The sequence below is a fragment of the Lathamus discolor genome, chromosome 10 (genome assembly GCF_037157495.1).
Source record: "Lathamus discolor isolate bLatDis1 chromosome 10, bLatDis1.hap1, whole genome shotgun sequence".
Lineage (NCBI taxonomy): Eukaryota > Metazoa > Chordata > Aves > Psittaciformes > Psittacidae > Lathamus > Lathamus discolor.
In genome coordinates this window covers 9,696,312-9,721,296 of record NC_088893.1, presented here as the reverse complement: position 1 = coordinate 9,721,296, position 24,985 = coordinate 9,696,312, and the positions used below count along the sequence as shown (strand labels likewise).

At 41.2% G+C, this 24,985-nt stretch overlaps 1 protein-coding gene across 2 annotated transcripts in view; it reads right to left on the bottom strand.

Moving 5' to 3' along the window:
- The window catches only part of IL12B (interleukin 12B), a 33,641-nt gene extending 9,914 nt beyond the window's left edge, over window positions 1–23,727 (bottom strand). Inside the window, exons 1-7 of one of the 2 annotated variants that reach the window (XM_065690785.1) lie at window positions 23,065–23,727; window positions 20,140–20,352; window positions 18,065–18,947; window positions 14,297–14,443; window positions 10,594–10,702; window positions 3,257–3,338; window positions 1,201–1,384 (exon numbers count right to left, since the gene is read on the bottom strand). The gene's annotated coding sequence lies outside the window, so the exon portion shown is untranslated. Of the gene's footprint in view, window positions 1–1,200; window positions 1,385–3,256; window positions 3,339–10,593; window positions 10,703–12,895; window positions 13,799–14,296; window positions 14,444–18,064; window positions 18,948–20,139; window positions 20,353–23,064 lie in introns of those variants that run through there. The other variant, XR_010615180.1, reaches the window with a different exon arrangement.
- Between the last annotated feature and the right edge of the window lie 1,258 nt (window positions 23,728–24,985).

Genomic DNA, 24,985 nt, shown 5'->3' with positions numbered 1-24,985 from the left:
CTGGCAGCTCCTACTATTACTAGCAGTCATTAATTGTGATCAGAAGTCAGCTGTCTCTGGACTAGTGCTAAGTCATCTGATTTTGAACCCCTCACAACATAGCTATTAATGGGATCAGAAGCTACAAGTATCAGCAGAGAGTATCTAGGAGAGGAACTAGGTCACACTGCATCTGTACTCAGAGAGAGGCACTACTCTCAGCGAAAGGCCAGATCCTATCAGGCAGCCTATCAGCAGTTTATTGCTTCATTAAAAGGCAAACATTCTTAGCTTCTGATGATTTTCCACTGCAGGCAGGATTATCTGTAATTTGTGGAAGAAAAACACCTTTTGCAACTTTCTAAAAGATGCTGATTTCTTTCATTGTTACATGGCATCCATCACTATGAAATATCAACTAAAATCTGGAGCAGAAGGGTGTAAAACATGCCTTCTGTTCTGTATCAGCCTTTCATAAAAACTGTAACTTGAAAATGGAAAAGTTTCTCCTGGTTTTAGGGAGAAGATTCATAATTCAGGTTTGGATGACAAAAAAAAAATAGTAAAATTTGCATGGAAACTTATTCCATTTTGAAGATAGAGGAAGAACAACCCCCCCTTCTCACCCCCCCCCTTCAAATTTTTACTGCAAAATTGATCAGAGATAAAGTCAGTTTCTGAACATCACTAATGAGTGATGCCTGAGCACTTCACAGATGAGGATTGCGTGCCAGCATCGTAGGTTCTTTGCGTGCTGGGAGCAGGAGCTGCTGTAAATCAGCACAGATTCCTTCACTGAGGATCACAAAATGATTTATGTGAGAAGGGACCTCTGGGCATCACTCTGGCCCAGTCCCAGCTCAAGGCAGGGCCAAGTCAATGGCACTGCATGTTTTTTAAACCAGAGAATGGTCTGACCATAACTACGTATTTGTCAATGGACACACCCCAGCAAAATGAATCCTGGTAAGATACAAAAGATTATTACTTCAAAACCTCAGCTGTTCTGTTAGATAGCAATTCTATATATGTGTATATATATACACACTCTGTGCTTAACTTCAGGCACAAAAGCATATAAATACTGTCCTGTGAAAAATGTCACAACTACTATTTAAAAACATTTTAAAATAAACAATTCTAAGTTTTTGTTAGTTGCACCTGACTCAGTTGGTACCAGACTTGTGTTGCCCCAGTGTTAGAGAAGAAAGGAATTCTCACCTTTTCCTGCGATGCCTGTTAGCTGAAGTTGCCAGACAGGTTGGTTTTGTGATCTGAAGGAAGCAAAGTGCTGGCTCCCTTATAAACACTTCTAAAGTCCGAAAGGAAAGGGATGCTCCGTTTCACCGCAATACCACAGAATTGCAACACGTGGTTTGGGTTCCTTTTTTACATAGTGGCAGAGCTAAAGCAGAAAAAAAAAAGAGTTGGGACTCCCAGGTAAACTTTAAAGAGGAAATGAGATGATGAGATTGTTACAGTGACCTTTATGGCATGCCAGAGGCATTTCCTTTCCTGCCTGATTTTCTGTCCCTCTCATACAGCCTTATTCATTGTCTGAGGAAGAGTAAATACAGACTAAATAAACTTCCAAAACTATCTGATGGGAAATATGAAGACAGAAAGAGAAAGTTAAGTAAAATAAATCTATTTCTACCTGATAAGCACAAAAGAGATAAAATCCCTGCTACAACAGCAATCAGAAGCTAAGGGGAAGTTAATTTTTAATTGCTGTTTTAGAATTGCATTAATCTAATTATTGAGACTTGGGCTAACCCAAAATTAAACTATTAGTTCTGGCTCCCAGATAAAAATCTGAGGTGGTCACATTATTTCATATTGCAGTTTTAAAATATAACCTACTGTTTTTTCTTTATGACCTGATGTTCCATTGAGACCTGTCCTCAAGCATAACAGAAGCCCCACACATAACGTACACTTTGAAAATGAGGAAAACGTTTCTACTGATTTTTTTGTTATTTGTGAAACAACAGAAAACCATTCACTTTATAGGGCAAACCAAAACTAAGTTGTTGTTCTAGCCCTGTTCCAAACCTAAGATGACTGAAAAGTTATAAGCAAGAAGAAATACGTTGTTTAGAAAAAAATGGCTTGAAATTCAGCCTGACATAATTTTAGAATTCATGAAGAGACTCAATTCTACCCTGTGGGCTTTCTAAGTGCCAGGAGTATTCCCATAGGCCAGAGATCAATGCTATAATCTAGTAATCCTGCAACAACAAGAAGAGTGCCTGTCCCTTCTGCTGTAGGCCATGGTCTTTGGAAGTCTTCCTCATGAAAGAACCAACACAAGCATCTGCCATATGTTGCTTATTCGGTGCTTCCAAATACGGCAAGAACATAAAACAAAAGGAGAAGCAACCCAAATTAGCAGCGAGATAAACTTATTATGAACCCCAGCAGTTCCCAGTGCATGGGGTTCCTGTTTATTGTCACACATCTGGGAGGCAAACAGCTGACAGGGTGGCACGCTCTAATTTGAAAGAGGGTTGTTTCAGGATTCCACATTCACTGTGCTGACAGCCTTACACAAACATACAACATTGCCAGTGCCAGTGCAATGCTTTTCTCTCCTCAGTCACCCTCTGCAAGCACAGCCTGAGTAGGGTCACATACACCTTTGGCTGCTGAACTTTAACTCCCACCTGACTAAACGCAAAACTAGAGCACTGCAATCTCAGATGGGCCTAACAACTTCCTCGCCAAGCCCAGCGTACCCAACCTGTTACTCAAACATCAGCCGAGATTTCCCTTTGCTAGAGCTCACAGCCAGAGCTGGCAAGAGCCGAGCGAGAGGGCTGAAGGCTGCAAGTGCAGCTCCTGGAAGCAGATTTGAAATGGTGGCTTTCCCATAGAGAAAAACTGCTCCCTTCACATCCTGTGTACTGAATCTGGATCAAAGTGGCTTACTGATTTATTCATGACAGAGAACTGACCAGCAACAGCAAATTATTCATTCCAGATCTGTATCAACAGCATAACAGACAAACCAGAGTACTAGAAACTTCCAAACTGTTAATTAATACCTATAGGTCTCTACTCTCCACTTATCTCAAAAAGCTCTTCTCTCACTCTTCCACACATACACACAGTCTTACACACATATTGAGGGGACGTGTGGGTTACAAGCACATGGACTGTCTTTGCATCTGACTGATGCTTGTCTTCCTCTCCTACATGATCGTCTGGGACAAATGTCTTCTCAGGCAGTTTTGGATCCTCCATTCATGTACACTGTTTATACTCCCACTCCTACCTTAACATCTGTTGTTATCCAGGCTAGTTTGCCAAAGGTGGCTCACACAGACATTGACAGTTCCTCTGAGGGTGTTGTTCCACTGATGAGAAAGAGAAGATGGCAGTCTGAGAAGGCATGCTGAGAAACATGTGGCAGAAGCAGCTTGTGCACAGGCAAGTGAAAGGTATTCAAACTGTTCCAGGTGAAAATATTGTCTCCTCCTGATCCTGGTCCCTGACTACCTTTGAAACTCACATCAGGAGCAGGCTGGGCTGTGCAGCATGTTCCCATTCATCTGCTTTTCCTCCCAGGGAAGACCTTGTAGCAAGGGCAGGGAGAAAGCCCCGGTGAGCAGTGGTACCCGTTTCCCCTTGCATTCTTAGCCTCTTAGAAGTGCAGCCTCTGAGAAGCACTTAGGGCAGCTCTCCTTTCACAAATGAGAAAGACCCCAGGGTGAATCTAGGCTAGGCAACATTTTTTTCCCATTTAAGACAATTTTCAATATCCAGAATTCACCTCTGTGATAACACGCAAGTTCAACAGCAAGTTGGCAATGACCAGGAAAACTTGAAAGATGCATTCAGTCACTGAGCAGATAAATAAGGGCACAAGTAACTTTACATACATGTTGCCTACTTCCTTCTCAACCCATCTTAGCTTGCCAGTTTGCTTACTTAATCAACCATGTATTATGGCTTTCCTTTTTTGACTGTAATGTCACTAATGCGTAGCATAGACATCCACCCAACCTGATGGTAGTCTTTGAATGCCTGCTCAGTTCTGAAACATGAATACTTAATGATTAATAGAAATAAATACACTTTTATAGAGTGTGCACATACATGCATGGAGCCTATAGAACTGCCTTAGCTCAGCTATTGCTACGGGTCAAGTGGAGTAATTCAGTACCCAAGCTTTATGTCAAGAATTTTAGGCACCAGTTAGGAAGCACAGATGCATTTGTGTGGAACTTCCATGATGGGATAGTTTGCTATGATCCATCAGAGGAATTTTTAAATATTAAAACATAGAGATTGTGAAAATATCTTTGACGACAGTCTGGTTTTCCATTATGAGCTCATATATTCTTAAGGGGAAATTTGGAGGAGAGCAGCTTCTCTCCAATTATTTTATCCTACTTCCCTTATGATGCTGAAAGAGAATGGTGGAAACTCTATGTCCAGGTTTTGCTCTCCTCTAACGCAACGGAAACATTCCTTTTCAGCAGGAATGGCTTGTTTGAAAATGCTTTTCCTTTCTTTTGAATGACAGATGATTTTTGCTTCTTGAAATGACACAGTTATTTTACCACAACCCAGGAAAAAACCTGCATAACATTAGTAAAAGGAAGATTCATACAAATTGTATAATTAGTATGATTCCTCTATATGGAATTTCCTTTAGCATCTGGCTGGTTTTGCATGGGTGTTGATTTGGAGATCAACGCCAAAGATCAGATTTTAATACTGTTATTATTAATGTAGTAGCAGTAAGAAGGGAACTCTGTTCTTTAGTTCACCAAATTCACTTAATTCACTCAACAGTGATTTATGTGACTTCATGAGGAAACACTGTGTAATATTAGTATATCAATGAATTTTCCTAAAAAATTCCAGTTGCGAGCTACTACATGGAATCACTGAACCAAGATTAAACCTTGAGAGAAATGCAAAGCAATAGTGGGGGGGGGGGGGAATAAATCCCACTTTTATACAAATCAAAACCTCTAAGGTTTATGCAACACTGGTTTCTTTGCATAGTGACACAACTAGAGCAGCCACACAAGGTGGGGACTTTGAGCACCTCTCCTTGGATGGAGAACACGATAAGAAGTTTACCTCGCTTGTGCTCTGAGCTGGTATGCCATCCACTACCTCCAGAGTAGAAGCTGAACAATAGTATTACTGTGGCCTGACCCAGTTAATTGGCCGGTATAATGCTAATGTAGTTACTCAACTTTAGATTAAACTGTTGTTCAGGGTAGGGCTGAATATGGATATAAAATACATGCAGACACAGAGCACATGCTTCTGTAAATAAAGAGAAGTGGAAAGAAGGGGGTTTTGACTCTTAGTCCTACTCCTCCACCAGTAAATTCACGTCTTCCCCGCCAACTTAAAACTCACGATATACTGGACCTCTCTCTGTAGACTCCATTATACATGCAACCTGTGTTTAGAAGCAGTATTAGAAGTGAAAAAATAATGCGAGGAAGGAGCTAGTACCATCCTGCCTAAGAATAAATAAAAAAAAAAAAAGGGCAGAAAGAGATATGTCATTTCAATAGAGTTTTAAGTACCAAATTACGTCTTCTACAGTAAATGATTGCAGAGAGTTAATGGAATTTGGGTATCCAAGTCCATGATATGCTTTTGCAGATCTCCATAGTTACTCAGAAAATATGGGGCAGAGATATAAAAGAAACATATTCATCCCAGAATGATAGAGATACCAGCCTCTCTTTAACACAGGAAGCACAAAAGCTCCTCCCTCAGAGCATACATGTGAAGATGGTTCATTGCTTTTTTAAGTGCATTGCAATGCAGTGCAATGCAATGCTTCCTATTACATCAATCCTCTATTTCCATCACAAATCTCTTGTTTACATTTGGTAAGTCTGATATGTTACACCCAGCTGGAGGATCTAGATGCAAGTTGCTCACTTTATGTAAAGTTCACTCATTTCTTGAGTGTGATGTTGAACTACTTGAAATCCACTGTCACTGTAAGTTAGGCCAGGATACAGTGGTGGGGGTGGGGGAAATAACATATCAAACTGAAAGTAAAGGGGAAAACCAAGCTCTAACTTACTGACTTAAATTCAAGCAGCATTTTCTTGTTTGTCAGGCAACTTCTATAGAAAGGAGAGCAGACACTTGGTTTCTTTGCAATTCTAATATTGCATATAACATTTTTGGGGTATTCACAGTAAGTTAGTAATAGACAAGGAAAAAATCTTTGGGCAACAAATTCAGAAAGGAATTGCAAAGTTAAGCATGCCTCAGAGAGAGGTGTTATAACACCTTCTGCAGGAGTCATTACGCTGTAATTTTTGTGGGATTATATAGAATATTTGATTTTAACCTCACTCACCTGCCAATAGCACAGTCTTTGAAGGACAGGTTACTCTGGGGTTGTTTTTTAAATTATTCTTCTTCAGCAACTGCAAGAATTAGTTTTGGCTCTAGGACTTGCAGTCTCAGAGATTAAAGAAATAATAAACTGCTGGAAACAGGAGACATTGTTTTCCTTTAATGAAGTATAAGATTGTTAAATCCCTATGGCTACATGCAGTATCCAAGGGCCTTATGAGGAAAAGGCTGCTCATGAACCACAGGTGAAGGAGTGCTGCTTTTGCACTGGCTAGCATAGCCCATGCTGAGTGATCTGCAGCTCTGATGAAGTGAAGATCTGGGAATAAAAGTGCCATTCATTAACTCCCATTTTAGGGAGAAAGGGAAAATTGTCAAAGGCACTGAAAGACATTATCATAGACTCATAGAATCATAGAATGGTTTGGGTTGGTAGGGACCTTAAAGCTCATTCAGTTCCAACCCCTGCCACGGCATGGATGCCTTCCACTAGAGCAGGTTGCTTCACGTCCCCTCCAACCTGGCCTTGAACACTGCCAGGGATGGGCAGCCACAGCTTCTTTAGGCAACCTGTTCCAGTATCTCACCACCCTGACTGAAATGTGTTTATGAAGAACAAAGTAAAGTCTCCTTCTTGCCCTTCTAATCCACAGACACTTCCTCCTTTGGGGAAAATGATTTGTGCTATATACAAGCACACTGCTCATGTACCAGCCTGTTATCATAGCATTAACGACAGGAAAGCAAAGTAGAGCAGAGCAGAGGAGTTATTCTTACTAGTAGTTCCGTTGACTAAGTCTATATTTACATAGTATTTCACAAGCAGATCTGAAGCTTTCTTAAGAGGGTGGGCTGTTCAGGCTCGGCACTGTGCTAACTACTGCTGTGCAACTTCAGATCAAGCTCAGGATCCCAGCAGAACAAGCTGACATCTGGGTATGAAACACTGTATTAATAGAATTTCGATTGTACTTTTAGTGCATGTATGTCAGTACAAAGTGTAACTATTAGGAAAAATACTTCTCTTATCTGCCTATATTGCTATTTTGAAGGAGAAAATGGACATAAATTACTCAAGGATATACCTGGAAGTATAGGGAAGTAATGACAGCTTCCTACTTTGATACGTAATTATTAATGTTTATATATTTATTTTATACTAAAACCTAGAGACTCAAACTGAGATGGGGACCCCATATTATAAGGGATACCAGGAGCAAGATTCAGTGCCCAGTCATGAGGTAAGCATCTTGTTGCACCATTTTTTATCTGTCAGAAAATTCCAGGTTCCTGGAGGGGGGGAATAGGTATTTCAAAGTATGTAATAAGAGCTTTAACGCCTGCTATGACTGTTAATGGATGAGGTCATACAAGGCCTATTTGGAAAGCAATGATGTTTCAGAAACGAACCCCTGAAGCGTCCCTCAACTTCTGAAAGTCAAAGGAAATTTCTGAAATGACTCCAGTGGTTGCTTTGTGACACGACATGCACTTCTGCAACTTCTGTCAACGTTCGCTCTGCTGAAGTCATGTTGTAATAAGAGGGACTACAGTATTACCACCCCTGAGGGCTAAAAATTCGGGAGCTTTAGTGTGTGATGGTTTCTAGCAACCACAGTAGAGTGGGGAAAAGAGAGGGACTCTGGGCTGGCAAATCCTCCCTGCTGTTACGTACCACATAACATTTGGAACAGAATATCCCAGGAGGGGCTATAGCCCTGCTGGCCTTTCCACGTATCACCTACTCCAGGGACTTACCTTTTAAACAGTATTTTCTGTCTTCTGCTGGTATGCAGCTGCGTTGCACGCATCAGCGGTTCTTTGCAACCACAATAGCCAGAAGCTGATTTTAGTAAAAAATGTAAGCTGAAAATTGATTCTCATGTGTTACCATGTAAATCTGAACACTAACAGTTATGTTAAGAAAAGATGAGTCTCTGTAAAATTGTGAGAGTTATTAATACTATACATAGAGAAATAATAAGGTTGCTTGGTACTAGCCTAGACTAATTAAAACTACATAATTCAAAGCTTTACATAGCTTTTATGTTGATAAACTGCAAAGGCAAAGGTAACCTGTGAGCAGGTTCTGGAACTTTGAGCAAGCTCTTTAAAGAAAGCTGAAAGAAAAGCCTTCTTTTGGCTTTTATTTTCTATTTCTGATAGAGCCAAATTTGGATTAATGTGAATTTATACAGAGTTTGTACAGTGGAAAAAGGAATGTTCCAAGTTTAAAGAGGAAACAGTACAGGGCTAATCCTTCTCCCTCTAATATAATGGTGTTTCAGTGTAGATGTCAGTGAAAACTGTTTCTGCGCCAATGGTCACAAAAATCTCTTGGGTGCTAAAGCTACAATGCTTAGACAGGAGAACTCATTTCAGACTTCTCTGACCGAGGTGCTGCAGAAAGGTTGCCCCTTACATGCAGGCTGTGGCTGAAACAACCTTGACGATAGGAAAATCTTCCACTGTTTTTAATGGATCATGTCAGACCTGAAGCGTGCTGCCTGTATTCTCAAAGAAGGGATCAGGAGACTAAGGTCTATCTTCTGGCTTACATAGGGAATGAATGCATGTGCCAGTCTTTAAGACATTTTCTGCAACAGAGATTTGCAAACTGGCCCACAGTCTGATCTAAGATACTTATAAATGAGCTTTCTGAAAGAGTAAGGTTACCACAGCGGTCTAACATTCTCAACAGATATTTGAAATTCCACTGGAAAATTTGAAGAAATATGAAACCCAGGTTTTCAATATCCATTTGAGTCATAGATCATGGAATTTCAAGGACACAAAACTACTCTTGCTGTGTAGTTTCACATAGTTAATCATGCAGCAAACCACTAGGGAGAGCAGCAATACACGAGCTTAACTTGGATGTGTGCAGTAGAATTCACATTCCTTAACTTGGTCCATTAAAAAGATGTTCAGAGTAGATCTAAACTCTAATAGGGAGCATATGAATATTTCAATATTTTTTAATTGATTTCTTTGTAAATTAAAAAATTTGAAGCCCCCGAAGTTATTTTTACAGTGTCATCTTTCAGTGAAAAACCACACTTTCTGTGGTACTGCTTTTAGCCTTGACTTTGTATTGCACTCTTCTACTTCTTAAAAATATGGTCCCTGAAAATTCATCTTTTTTTACAGTTATTTATCATAGCCATAAACCAGGAGATCCAGATATATTTTGTTTTCCCTTCTCAACAGTATCAGCTTTCTTAGTAATCAGCTTTCTTGTTACAAGGTTTATGATACGGATCTGCTATCTGAATTATATTTGAAAAGGGGAAGTCTTTTAAAAATTTCTTTTACCACTAAAATGACCCCTCTGCAGCCAAAAATGTAATTAAACAGGCAAAGAGACAAAAGAGTCCTTAGTTTTTAACTGCATTTTATCTGTCTCATTCTCAGCTGCATTGACATACAGACTGTTACAAGATTAATGGGAATTAGATTGTTTCATACTTAACCACAACAACTCTATTTCTCACCACTACACATTACTGAATGAAATCTTTGCAGAAGGCTTCTCGTTCACGACACAGGGGCAGGTGTGGGAGCTGATGTGCCAGCTGTAAGAATGAAATAATAATGCCAGCCTGAAGCTGTGTTTCTGCGTGGCCCCTGCCCTGAGTTTGCCACAGCCATTACTAACCAGGAATACCTTGTTTGTGTTGATGCCAACTGAACAGCAGTTTTGCACTGGTAGCAAGTGACATTGCATGCCTTGCCTCAAGATTTAACAGCAGTGGGATTAACAGACATTGTCACATCCTCCAGTGTTGTTGTTGCTGTTCTGCAATTTCTTAAAAAGCTGCTTTTAAGGGATACAACATCAAACAGCTAAGAATTGAACACTGAGCCCGCTGGTATGGCCCCTGTGTACAGGTGCTAGGGTAAAGACATTGAGATCAAGCTGCTTCATCAAAGGAGCCAGGTCTCTACTGCCTGAACTACAGAAAGGCAAGGAGAAGAGAGAGGAAAACAGGAAAGGAGGCGACAGCTTCCATTTCTGTTTGAGCAAAGCAAAAGCAGACACAGCTTTTCACGTCATTATGGGATGTCTTGAGATTTTGGATATGAACCTACACACTGTTCCTTATTCTGGGGAGGTTACTGGTTGGTCAATAACTGTCATTCAACAAGAAATTTAGGTGTCAAAGTAAGGAGAAATCCTTGCATACGGGAACTTCCACTGAGTACTTTCCCAAAAAATGATGAAACTGCTTGCATGGAGTGGACACATTTGTTTCTGCTTACCATCACGCTGTGGAGTATGAGGATGTGCCTGGAGTTGCTCATATTGGGAATTGTGCTCTTTTGCTCCTTCTGTGGCTCTGACATCATCCTGAGTAAATGCACAACAGCTCTGTAAAAAACAGGTCTGTCACATAGATGAAATCATTGACAAATGTCAGTAAATTCCTGGACTTGAGCAGCAATGAGATGTGTCTTAAATTTGTCTGAGGAGATAGAGAAAAAAAAAAAGGAAATATTTCACAAATAAGATGTTCGTGGATTTGTGCTAGGATTGGTTTTGCCAAAAATGTAGCCCAGCGCTTCTTTTTTTTTTGAGATCTTATACCCAGGGCTTTTCAGAATTGCACACAGACTGACAATTCTCAATTCGAGTTAAAATTGACTGCTTTTTGCATGTATGAGAGCTCATTTGATCATGTATCAGAAAAGGAGAGTCTCTACTGGGTTCTGCTCTCATTATAGGCAGAAAGTATGAAGGTAGTGAAACCAGGACCTTCTAGATTACAGAGGGAAGAGGATGGCATCCTGTTAAGTAAATAAATAACCCCTGCAGTTACCACACAGTGATTGGTGACTTTCCTGTCTGTTCCTAACTCTGCTCTTCCCTGAAGCTTAACTGGTTCTTGGGGGGTGGCAGTCGTCACTCTATCTATCTAGCTGGAGAATGAATGAACAGGATAGATATTAAACTCAATCTCCAACCCTGCAGTGCAGAGCTGCAGAGCATAAAGATTCATTGGCACCCAAGCTCTACTTGACTTCATAAGCTATTTGAGCCAAAAGTGTGTCACTCCATTTTTAACTTTACTTCTTCAACTGGTTTTTCTGTTGCCACTTTCTAAGGCAAAATCCCCTAGGATGTTCCTCAGATTACTCAAAACAAAAATTCAATTTCTCTGTACAAAGCTAAACGAAGTTACACAATAGATACCGATGTAATGAACGCACAATGGAGTTTCTTCGTAACTCCACCAAACCTTTCCCCAGCACTAGAAAGTCAATCAAATGTGGGTTCCAGCCACAAATGGCATTACTTCCTTTCCGTGGTAGTAGCTACTGCAAGGAACATCATATGAAAACAGTGCACTTAATATTCACTGGTTATTTCTCTGATTCGTGTTGAGTGAGCAAGGCATTTGCTTGCCTTTGTGACTTTCCACAATGCAAATTCCTCTAATGTAGTGAGCCAAAGCTGTACTACTTCCAATTAGCAATGGAATTTCACAGGTAAGTGAGAAACAGCAGGAGAAAGCCAGCATTGTAGAATGTTTTCCATAAGCACATGCCTGATTACCTCAGAACGTTAATATTCTTATGCAATGCTTGTTTGTATATGTGATAATAATATCCATTTTAAATGTTCTGTTTCAATTCTCTCCACCTATAATTAACATCTGAGAGTAAGAATTACTTCAGAGAGCGTTAGTCTGATGATCATAACAATAAATCACCTTGTCAAAGGAACTGTTGCTTGCCCAAAGCAAACAAGATGTCAACCATATTTAGAGAGTTCATCAGAAAACCACTTTTATCACAGGATGCAGTCCAGTAATGGTAGCTCAGTGTTGTAAAGAGATTGGATGAAATAAAAATTCTGCAGTAGAGCAAATAGTATCCTTTGTACGTGAACAGCTCCCTTCTGCTTTTTTTATCTCAAATTTAATGAATATACATAACTACTGTGAGCACCCTGGAGTAATCACATAGCTTCCACGGAAGTCAACTCTGCAACAATGTGTGGCGTTTTTTACTATGACTTGAATCTGAATTCCTTGTAAGCAATGCAGAAATGTGGTAGAAAAGACCTAGGTACATTTCCATGAACAGCACATCTAAAACTATGTGATGTGGACAAGGCACAAGTAGATAACATTGTGCGTAGTTGTATACAGATTATGTCTGTTATCACTATTCATTGTTCAAATACTTTGCTAAAAGGTTTAACCTAGAAACTCTTTACCTCCATTCTCATTTTGTATTTTTAAACAAGGATTTATAATGTTGAAATCCAGCAGAATGCAGCAGAGTTTAATATTCCTCACAAGCAACTTTAGCATTTCTGCATTTGGGAAGGAAAAATTAAAGCCACTGCTCCTAAAAGAACTGATTTGTTTCAGTTGGAAGAGGAATCCTGGTAAAAAAGAAAATTCGGAGCTTTCCTTCACAATTTCACTGGAAAGGAGCCACCTCGAGGCTCAGCAACGTTTTATCTGTCCAAGATAAATTTGGGAAATTAATGAATGCCCAGAAGAAGCCCTTAGACTTTCCTTTTTCCCAGGCTTTTTTTTTCCTCATTTTACTCGCCATTTGCACAGTTTGGAGTATGCCAAGCTCTTCAGTGAAGAACAGCTATGGAAAAAGTATGAGAACAGCCATGCAATGACAGTGAAATTCATTTTATCTTTTTGGAAACTCCTCTCTCGCGAGAAGTTGGCCAGTTTCATGGAGGGTAACTTTTTTTGCCTCAGAAAGTAAAGGTAATATTTTCCTTACAAAGACTTGTACCAAGCCCAACAAAGCTGAAGTGTGTCAAAGAAAACAAACAAAGCAACCAAAACAAACCCCGAAAGCCCAACAGAGAGAACAGGTCTCCGGAGGGGCTCAGTGCAGAAGCAGATAGCAATGCTGGCTGGACGTGGGTGTCCCATGTGTTTCCATTGCAGGGTGCAGGACAACCCCACTATTGTGGTGGTATCCTTCATACGCTCTAACACATTGGGCCACAGCCTCCTCCTTCACAGCATGAGAAAACAGTTGCTGTTTTGAAATACCATTCAGTACCTTGCATCTGTGTCCACTGACACTACTGTGCATATTCACTGCACGTTCCCCCAGGAGCATAGTGCAGGTTGGTGCTGCTTGTGTCCACCTTCTCACTCACCACAAGACAAAACAGCTTCAGCCTAAACCTGGCAATTCAGGACTACCTGTGTATCATTTAAAGTCATTGCAACGTACAGAACGTGATTTCAAAATAGTACTTTTTCCTGATGCAGTCACAATTTCTCCCCTCCCCCAGTTCTAATTTTCAGTTTCAAAATACTAAGGCAGTTCTGTTATGTTAAAAACTTTGCTGTTTCCTTCTGAGAGCAGCCAGACATGGAGTACACAGGCACTGATTTGCATAGCCTCCTTGACTTCAACAAAGCTTCCAGTTGCTGAGTGGTTATCTAGGGATGTCCAACCAGCTCCAGTCAAAACAACTCTGTGGTTTCATTTACATATAGGGGAAAAAAAACAAAGTGATGAGTCAGAAGTGGAGCTCTGTTTATTATGTAATAAAATAGTAAGCCTTTCACAGAAGACGTAAGTCTGTGTTCACTGTAGTACTTCCCCCAGAACTGTCTGTAAGACCTAACTTGACCTCAAACCCCAGAAGGCTGAAACTGGCTCTTCATTGTCACAGGGAAGTGCACTGTTGTAGCAGCCATGCGAATATGAAGAGCAGCAGCCGTTACACTTTAAGCAAAGCGGTGTGTTTGCACAGACACACACACGTGTGCACACACGAATTTTCCCCTCCAGCATCTCTGATGAAGTTCATGTGAAGCAAACTCCCAAACTAAATGAAGAGCTCAAAGCAACTTGGCAATTCTCACCCTGTGCTGTTCCTCCTCTGCTATACCTGCCATGTGTCTCTCAAAGACACACAGAAATCTTGTATGGGAAAATAAAGTATTATACATTTGCTGGGTTTTCTTACTTGAGTCAACAGCGTTTCTACTTCTAAATCATCTCCAGAGCAAGAAGTACCAGGTCTGTAGATGACCATAACCCAGGAGCATGAAAACTGAGCCATGGATACTGCTGTCACAGTGGGGCTGGTGGAATCTCTCTCTGAAGCTGCCAGCTGGAGGATGGTGAGAAAGAACGACATTAAGACCTGTAGATCCAGTGAGTAAGGGAAGAAAACACATTTGCTGTGGACTGGAGCGTAATGTGATCCAGCGAAACACAAAGGCCAGAAAACCTGTGATTTCAGAGATTAGTACCTTCAAAAGTCATCGGGCAGGTGCAGTGTGCCTGCCTGCAGCTTGCTGGAGGAGAGTTTTACCTGTCTGCAAGCCCAGGTCTGGGAACTTGGTTTGCATGTCAGGGAAATAACATGTAAGCTCTGATGCAAACTCAAAGGTGCTGCCATGTTGTCATTGTCTTCTGCCAGTGGATAGCACTGGGTGGAATTAGATTTGTGTCTTTTGGGAGGGTGTGATGGCCCAGCTCAAAACTCAGCGGAAAAACACTGCATAAGAAAAAAACCTTATGTTTTTTGTGTATTATTTAAAAACAACACTGAAGCCCAAGCATGTCCCAACAGTGTAAATAGCTTTAAAGAAATAGCATCCTTAAAGCACAGAACATGTGCTTATTCTCTTTAACTGTACAAAATTTTGTACGTACCCTGTCCTGCTGATCAGTCGATCAGTTCCTCTGTAGAGTTTTATCATATTCTACATAGAACAATCTCTCACACTGTGAAAAAATGTTAGTTATTAAAAATAATGATAAAAAAGCTGATTTCCTTCATTTTCTGAGGAGAACTTCTCAAGTATTGATTTCAAATGCTTTTCTTTGACATAAAACCCTAGCATGTTGTATTGGACATCAACCAATCAATTCCTGTGTCATGTATTTTTCATGTCAACACACAGCTCCGTAAGTATGACTGGTGATGTTACACTGACTATTTTGGAGTTAAGATTTGGCTGATGATTTTGAGATGCTTAAGAACTGAAGCCATATCTCTGCTCCACTTAAATAAAAGGATGCTTAACTTAGAATGTACAAAAACATGTGTTCATTTTACTGGGTCAGGATTTCACTCCTGGTATTTACAGATGTGACTTGCGAAATGGCAGGAGGACATAAGGAATTTCTGACTGCTCGGTGGAGATTAAGTACAGACAAGAAGCATTTTAATGTCATACTACAGGTGCTGCCAAATAAGAAGAAAAGCAAGATGGACACATCTCAAAAACACTAATCAGTACCTGCAAACTTTTTGCTGTTGCAAAATAAACCAGAATAAACTATGAAGATTATGTTTTCGGTAGAATTTCTGATTTGATAGAAGAGCACAGATGCTCTGATCCAAGTTTCTTCTGCAGCACTTACATGGGCTGTAGAGATATGTGAGTCTCATCCCCTCCCATAGCTACACCAATACCCTTCAAGCGCAAGTTATTCTTTCGGGCTTTTGCACGTATCTTAATAATTGACTTGCAATTTCAGTAATTTTCTGTGGTTATTCTGTCTGTACTTTTCTTACAGACTTACAAATAAACAAAACCAAACTGAAAATACAGAAGTTCCATTGTGTCATGTCACATTGACACTGTTTAGGTCATCAAGAGCATTTGAACACCCACAAATAAGGTAAAGACAGACATGGTGGGAGCCAAGGACCACCATCAGCTCTGCAAGTAGGATGAGATTTGACATGTAATTTGAGTAGTTTTTGTCCCTGTTTGCTGGCAGTGATGTCACACTGGCCACCAGAAGCCCCAAGTCCCTTGTTTATCTCTGCCAAGAACCTGCTGTGGCAACTGCAGACCATGGCTGGCATCATTCCTTCTCAGCCCTCTGTCCCACAGCCTCCATCCTGTCCTCATCCTTACATCTCTAGCATCCCAGCTGCCTTCCTTACCTGCTATTTCCTATTACACACTCTCCTCCACATCCTTTTATCCCCTTGGTGCTCATCCCCCTCAAGTGCATTTCAGCAGAACCTCTTCTGCTTTGAAGGTAATAAAGATGTACAAAATGCTTGACTTGCACAATATTTTGTCTACCATTTATACATTCCGGTTTTCATTTTATACCCAACTTTAACCTTTTTTGTGTTTAATTCTAGGCTTTAGTTCATGCTCATTTTATTAAGGAATCATCTGCACTGCTTAAACCAGATCCAGAATTCTCAAAGCTCAGTGATTTTCAAAACAGCCCCTCAGAAACTGCAGTTTATTTGAACTTTGTGAACATTTTCACTAAACCCAGACCTCATTAACACTCTGAGACCATTGCTGGCATCAGAAACTTCAAAGGTATCTGTGACATTCAAATTGGACTACTAATGTATTTTCCAATGTGACTGCAAGTCTCACTTGTGGTGTGCCAACAAAGTTCATGTGACCAATGCAAGCATGCAATGGCAGAAGATGGTATCAAAACCAAATCTTGCCAATAGCTTTCACAAAAAGATCTAATTATGGGAAATGAATTATTCAAGCCAAAAGCTTCAAGTTTCAGAACAAGAGAACTAACGCAAATGGAGCTGGTGTAGCAAACATTAGGAACCTGTCCTGAACAAGTGAATTTGCTTTGGACAACCCTGCAAAGCATATGCAGTAGTCTATACTGGGTTACACACTGGTCTCTTCACCACACTGCCTTTTCACCTATTACTAAGTGACACGATGCTATCTGGTAAGGTTTTGGTAGCTGGCTGGAAGTGGGAGGAGGCCACAAGGGTGGCTTCTGTGAGAAGCTAATAGAAGCTTCCTCAATGTTAAATGGAGCCAATGCTACCTGGCTCCAAGATGGACCCATCACTGGCCAAGGCTGAAACCCGTCAGTGACAGTGGTAGCACCTCTGTGATAACATGTTTAAGAAGGATCAGCAACTGGACTGTCAAAGTTCAATCCACAAAGAACAGCAGAAAATGTTACCTGATGCAGTTTTCACCTGATGCAGTTTTCCATTTCAACTTAGTAGTTCGCAACTGCTTTCATTAACTTATTATTTAAGCATTTGTACCTTTCCTGCAATAGTTTCATATCAATAGTCTTTACTGTTCTTATGGAATTCACAAGGTCCCAGTGTGGATTACCATGGCATTTAATACTGAGAAATTAACATACTGAGCAAGTTACCCGACTATAGCAATACAAACACACGATTTGCTTCTGCCATGTGCTCTAATTACAAGGTCACTCGTCTTCTCTATTTAGGCAAATGACTAAAAAATGAGAAAGAAATTGTATTAAGAATTTCCAGCATAGAACATGACTATGATGTCTTTTTAGTTATGAATCAGAAATTCACTGCCAACCTTAATTTACTGCAACTGAAAGCCACTGATCTTTAACAAGTAACTTCATAGAAAGTTTGAATAGTTTCATTCCACTTTCTGATAGATAAATTCCAGTTAGACTCATATTGAGGGTGATCTCACTTGCAAGACTAATGCTCTCAATTCATCTCAAAATTAACAAACTCCACAAAGATCCCTAATGTACAGTCAATTCTTCAGTCTACTTCCCTTTTGTCATTTCTCCCTATACGCAGTTCATGTTTTTGGGTGAATCAGACGCCTTTGGCCAGCTGTGCCCATTCCCAAGGCACATGTACCCAAGTCAGTGATGTGTTACCACCCTGGGGCTCCTCCATGGCCCAGGCAATTGTGCAGAGTCAAAGGACTTCTGGGACCCAGGGCCAAAACATGAGACTTTGCTTTTCTCCATGTGTACTTACAAGTCCTGGCTGCTGGAAATATTGTACCTCCTTGCACATTAGCCAGCTCCCATAGTTTCATCAGAGGCTGATGAGCTCCACAGCACTGGCTTAGTGCACATGGTTTGGGAACCAGTGGCAAACATGAAAAGAACAAGGAAAGGCTCTACTGCAGCAGTGTTCTCCTAGGTGAGCTGAAGCGATCACACAAGCTTACCCTAAGGCTGCAGGAGGAGGCAATGTGGCTCTCCAGCAGAGCCTGGATTGGAAACAGCTTGCAGCCATCCAAATTGCTTGCAGTCATTCTGCTACAGAAGTGGCTCCTGGTCCATGGTGAAGGAGCCCTTCTTGTCCTTTTCAGCCTCTTACTGTGTCTCAGCAAACAGAATTTGCAGGGATGAAGCCAATGACAGAATAATTATGGATGTGAGCTGCCCACTCATAGGCATGGGTGACAGACAGTGTCTGGGGGCATGCAGTGATGTGAATGCCATAGCCTCTTCACGTCTGTGACTGTTTATTCTGTATTGGTTTCTCTGCCTCCATAAGCATTCAGATTTCTTGCTTTAACAAGAACAAAATCATAAAGTAGTCCAAGAATGCAGTACTTAAGAAAGCAATGTAATCCTTGCACGCTGGACTTCCTGCCTCCCGGGTGGGTGGAAAACGTCCTGGGTAGCTTCATTCCTGTGACATCAAGAGACCTCTTACAAGACTAATAGGGGCATGAAATGGGGAAACTCACTGGGGCAATTTTCTTTCTTCCTCTTTCATTTTCCATGTGTGTGAATATACTGCCCTTCACTGGTAGATCCAAGTTTAAAAACACGATTAGTTGACACTGAAAAGAAAGACCATGCGTTTCAGTGATGGTCACAGGGTTCACATGTCTGTATTTTTTGCCCTGAGGATAAAAAAAAATATAAATGAAAGATATTTATCCCCTTTAAGACATCCTTTCTTTAAAAAGAAATGCCTATTAACAAAAAGAAATTGTAAGAGACACCTGGATCACCAAGATCAATTCCCTGTCATCATGACCACACAAGAGATGTTTACTCCAAAGCATTCCCCAGACAACCCCTTCCCAAGCCATTAAATGCTCCAAATGCTTTAAAAACTGAAGGTTACAAACCCAGTACGGTTTAAGTGCTGAACCCAGGACACAGTGTCTCAGTAACACAGCAGGGAAGACCAAGGACATTATATTGAGTATGAGTCCCCCCAATTCCATGGAATTTTTAAGATGAAACACCTAAAGAAAGGACCACATCTCTTTCTGCCACAAAAAAGCAAAAGAAACTCCCCAAGTTATTTACTAAATCTCACTGAAAAGTCCTCTCTGAGCCCTTGTTCCATTAACTGGCTTAACACCAAATAGCTGAGCAAAATATATTAACTTGGTTCCTCTAAGCAGTACTTTATAAGGAGCAAGTCAAAATGCCCAGCAGAACCAGCATCTCATTCTTCCAGAGACTTCCCTCATTAACTGGGATGGTACATAGACAAGTACCATATTCTTTCCCCAAAACTGGGGCCCAAGGGGGGTGTGTGGGGCACTGAAAGCAGGACAGACATTTTGCGGTCAGAAGTAAACTGGTTGGAGCACTCTGCGCGCTGGTTGCTGTGTGTGGCTGCCCTGGCCAAGGCAGGGGGCAGCTGGGCGGGTTGGCTGCTCCTACAGCAAGTCAGACATGTCCCATGCAGTTCAGGTCCTGGATGAAATATTGCAGCCTCAGACCTTTGAGTTGCATCTCAGTGGAGGCAGCCTGAACATTACGCTGTGCCCCATGAATACAAAGTCTTCCCATAATCTTTGATTGTTATTTGTTGTCTGGGGGGGCTTGCTCTAAAGATACCCAAGCACTGCACGGCAGGGGCAGGGACTTCTCCCTACATCCCTGCTACCGGTTCACAGACAATTTATCCCTTCGGTTAAAAAAATGCCCCAAAAGAAGAATTTGCCCTCATTGACTTTACAAGCCACTCCATTGCTCTGTGTTGGAATCCATTTAACCTTTTTAATCACCCAAGCAACAGCAGCAGTGTATCACAAACACACAGCAAGTGTATTACAAATGCCACAATCTTCTTACCATGAATCTCAACCTTTCTCCTCTTGGCAAACACATACCCACAAGTTTCCCTAGTGGTTTCACTGCTGCCAGAAAAGAGCTGTTTTGTAGATCCCCTTGTTAAAACACTGTCAGAACACCACTGACATAGCATTCCCAACTCATATTCTCAGTTCTGCAGTATTTTCTCTGTAGTCTTTGAGAGTTAGGCAGTTTTGACAACATCGGTGTGGTCTGAGGGGAAAAAAATACACATATTGAAACATATTTAGAATTGAGGATGGTATCATCTTCTTGAGGTGAACAAAAATTCCATGTGCTCTTTTAAGTGTTATGAGAAAGGTACCCTTTTCATTGAAAAAGGCTTCTTCATTTCTGCGGAGACTTGTTTCAAATACAGATAGTGAAATAAGCTCTCAGCTTAGCCCTCAGAAGTCAGGTTTTGTGCCATAAAATTTCCCACCTTAGAGGCAATTCTCCAAGGCAGTCTATCCTGAACCAGAGTCATCAGTCTCAATATTGCTTTCTTTGTGGATCCCAGAGTTCAGACATTGGCATTATGCACCCTCCCTGCCCCTTCATCCTTTTCATTAGTAGGTTTAAGTCATTAGTAGGTCCAAGATTGTTTTAAGCAGAAATCAAAGTGTCTCATTCAACATAGTTATAGGTAACTCCAAATCAGCCCAACCAACTGAGCTGGAAAGTTTGACATTTTTTCTGACTTCCTAAGATGTTGGTGAGGACTCGACTCCAGCAGGGTTTGTGCTGCGTTGTATTTCATTAGGTGCTCACATACAGCAGCTGGCACAGGAGAATCTCTCTGCAGTTGTACAAGCACTGAATTTTGATCAAGGCATCAGGCAGGTACGGGTGCTCGAATCTGACTTTCTGATTCTCTTCAGACACAGTTGTTGTTTCTGAAGCTACTAAACAGCAAGGAAATAATCCACATTCTGTTGAGTCAATACCCTTGTGCCCAGAAAGGAAAAAGGAAAAAAAAAAATCTACTCACAAACCCCATTTTTCTAAGTTAAGGCTCTGGCTCTCCTATGTGAGAAATCTTATTCCACGGCTCCGTTTTAATGAGGTTTACACTTCACATCAATACACGAGAGTCAGAAAGCCCAAACTTTTTATTGCTGTTTTTGTTTCTTGGCTGCCTTAACACCTACCAACATTTTCTATGTTGTATTTAGAAAAGCAGAAGACCTGCAAAACCAACATCAGGTTTTGCAATCAGGGCACAATTGTGGACAGCTGCCCACAGAAATAAGGTTTTAGCAGGATGGTGTCAGAATGAGGCCCTTGAAGAAGACCAGAACAAGCTGTAGGGCTGGCAGTAGTCACAGCTGCTCTAGTGAGGATGCAGTTATATCAATCCAAGTATGCCGCACCAATATAAGCTCCTTTCCGCCTGTAAAGAGCTGAGCTATCAGATAGCCTAGGGGTTACCTAGATTATTTTCTTAATACATTCTGTGGCCAAGCAACTCTTTAAGAAACATCAAGGTAGCTCTTTCATATTTTTTACCATATAGATTCCAAGAAATGCAGGCGGTGATCAGACAGAGGGCTTTCTTCAGGGAAATAACCAGGGAAGACTTCGTTATATGTACAGCTAGACATGAACAACCAGTCCATACAGCCTTGCAAGCATCTTTGGTCACTCTTTTTTATCACTCCTCATTCTTTAAGCTTTTAAAGGCTCGATAAGGACAGCAGTTACTCTACACATTCACAGTGGCAAACCATGTTACCTTGACTGGGTCCTAAGAGAGCACCTTTCATAAGTGAAGCACTCGAAGAAAAACTGTTGATATGCCAAAATCTGGCTGCAAATCAACTGACAGGCCATTAAAGCAGAAACTTAACTGCATTTCAGGACTTGTGATTAAAGATACCTGGGAGACATCAGTAGCTGTGCTCCATGCCTGACTAATCAAGGTAGTCAAAAGGCCACAAGTCCACAAAGCACCATTCAAGTGCTTCTGAAATCTCATCTGAAAGACTCTTTGCAGAGTCAATTGAGTACTGGGAATCAAAGTGCGAATCTGGGTCTTAATGTCACAGTAATACCTCAGGAAACAGATGAGCACACCCACACGATCCTCTTTAGGATCCCAAAGGATTACCCACCCCTTATCTTTGACTAAATTCTGCAGTTTTTAATTGTTGAAATTTTGCCTTTGAAATCCATGGGTATTTGTAATTAAAGATTACAGAATTTAGGACCCTGTAAGAGAACTTTCAATGAAATAGAAACTTTGTTCATAAGTTCCTAATTATTTCTAGGCCCAAGCAGCAACCTTTTACTTATGAATTTTTAATTTAGCAGAGTGACAATCTCAGTTACATATGAATATACACACTAGAGATTGCAAAAGAAGGTAGGTTGCCAGGAAACAAACTTCTATTTCCTTAATTAACTTGGAAAATTAGAGGGAAGTTTAATGACTTCACACTATTAAAATTGTTGAAGAATGATACTTCATGAAAGGAAAGAGAATTGTCTATAAAGATGCCAGAGCCGCTACCACTGCCTCAGCCAGAAGCAAATTCAGATGGACCTTTATGAGGCTTATACAACATTTGTTACATTCACTTTAAATAATTAGCCTCCCACTTCCCTCATATCATAATCCAGAGCCACTTGCAAAAGCAAGGCAGCAATATACTGAAAGAAAGCTAATTTTCAATGTATGCCAAATGTGACTTTAGCTTCAGAGTTGAAAGAACCATAAAAAAACCCAACACTTTTTCTAAGTAATTCTACCCAAAAAACTTTGAGATTTTTAGACCAATTCAAAGATACTTCAGTTTATTTAATTGCTGCATTCTTGGAGGTTCCTGCTACATAAACACAGACTACAACAAGAACCCAGCAGAAAATGCTAGCTAGAAACACCCAGTTTTCAGTATGAATCTACAAAATTCCTCATAGTCTTACCTTACCAGAGAGCATTAGAGTAACAACATATGGATCCATAGACATCAAAGACCCCAAATACAAAACATACACAAACCAAAACCCCCTCTTACCAACAAAGCTAGGCACCACAGTAATTTATACCTTCCAACAAAAGGGGTGTGATCAGGAAGGTGTTTCAACTAGGAATTACCTGTGAGCACCTGTGTCCTGTTATCTCTGAACCTTGGAAAGAGGCTAGCAAAGCCGTGTTCATATGAGGCAAAGCAATGCAAAATAGGATGCATTGAGATTAAAAGAGAATGATTACACTAAAAAAGTTAATTCTGCTGCTGAAATATGAAACTTCACTGAAGTTGCATCAAGGGGATAAAAATAATCAGATTCTAAGATCAATGATCAGTAGGGCACCAGATTATATAGCTGTAAAGGATTAGTGGTAATTCCTTCAGTGTCTCAAAGGCTGAAATCAAAAGGGATAGTAAAAACAGAGCTCAGGCCTCTCTTACACTGGCACTGTCTGGCTTTATCACGGGTGGAAAAATCTGAACCTTATGGTGATACTTTAAGCAGCTTCACATTCTCAACAGCCCTGGAAGTTTGCTGCCTTTAACATAAAAGGGCTTCAAATTCCTGTATTCAAAATATGTGATCATTCTTTGCAATGAGAAATTGAGACACTGTTTTCATACAAGCTATCAGCTTGAGATAAACACCACAGAAAAACTTATCATAATATCCTAGGGAGGATGTGATTTTATTTTTATTCTTAACTCGGGAGAAATAATTAATCCCTCATGATATAGTGGGAAAGCTAAGATGCCCATCATATTTGAAAAATCATGGCAGTCAGGTGAAGTTCCCAATATAACCCCCGTTTTCAAGAAGGGGAAAATGGAAGACCCGGGGAATTACAGACCAGTCAGTCTCACCTCTGTGCCTGGTAAAATCTTGGAGCACATTCTCCTGGAAGGCATGCTAAGGCACATGAAAAACAACAAGGTGCTTGGTGACAGCCAGCATGGCTTCACTAAGGGGAAATCCTGCCTGACCAATTTGGTGGCCTTCTATGATGGGGCTACAGAACTGATGAACAAGGGTAAAGCAGTTGGTGTCATCTACCTGGACTTGTGCAAAGCGTTCGACACCGTCCCGCGCAACATCCTTCTCTCTAAATTGGAGAGATATCAATTTGATGGATGGACCACTCTGTAGATAAAGAACTGGCTGGACGGCCGCACACAAAGAGTTGTGGTCAATGGCTCAATGTCCGGCTGGAGACCAGTAATGAGTGGTGTCCCTCAGGGATCGGCTTTGGGACCGGTCTTGTTCAGCATCTTTGTAGGTGACATGGCCAGTGGGATTGAGTGCACCCTCAGCAAGTTTGCTGATGACACCAAGCTGTGTGGTCCGGTTGATACGCTGGAGGGAAGGGATGCCATCCAGAGGGACCTTGACACGCTTGTGAGGTGGGCTGATGCCAACCTTAACAGTGCAAGTGCAAAGTCCTACTCCTGGGTCAGGGCAATCCCAGGCACAGCTGCAGGTTGGGCAAAGAAGAGATTCAGAGCAGCCCTGCAGAGAAGGACTTGGGGGTGCTGGTGGATGAGAAAATGAACATGAGCAGGCTTCAGTGTGCGCTTGCAGCCCAGAAAGCCAACCGTATCCTGGGCTGCATCAAAAGGAGCGTGACCAGCAGGTCGAAGGAGGTGATCCTGCCCCTCTGCTCTGCTCTTGTGAGACCTCACCTGGAGCATTGGGTGCAGTTCTGGTGTCCTCAACATAAAAAGGACATGGAACTGTTGGAACAAGTCCAGAGGAGGCCACGAGGATGATCAGGGGACTGGAGCACCTCCTGTATGAAGACAGGCTGAGGAAGTTGGGGCTGTTCAGCCTGGAGAAGAGAAGGCTGCGTGGAGACCTAATAGCAGCCTTCCAGTAT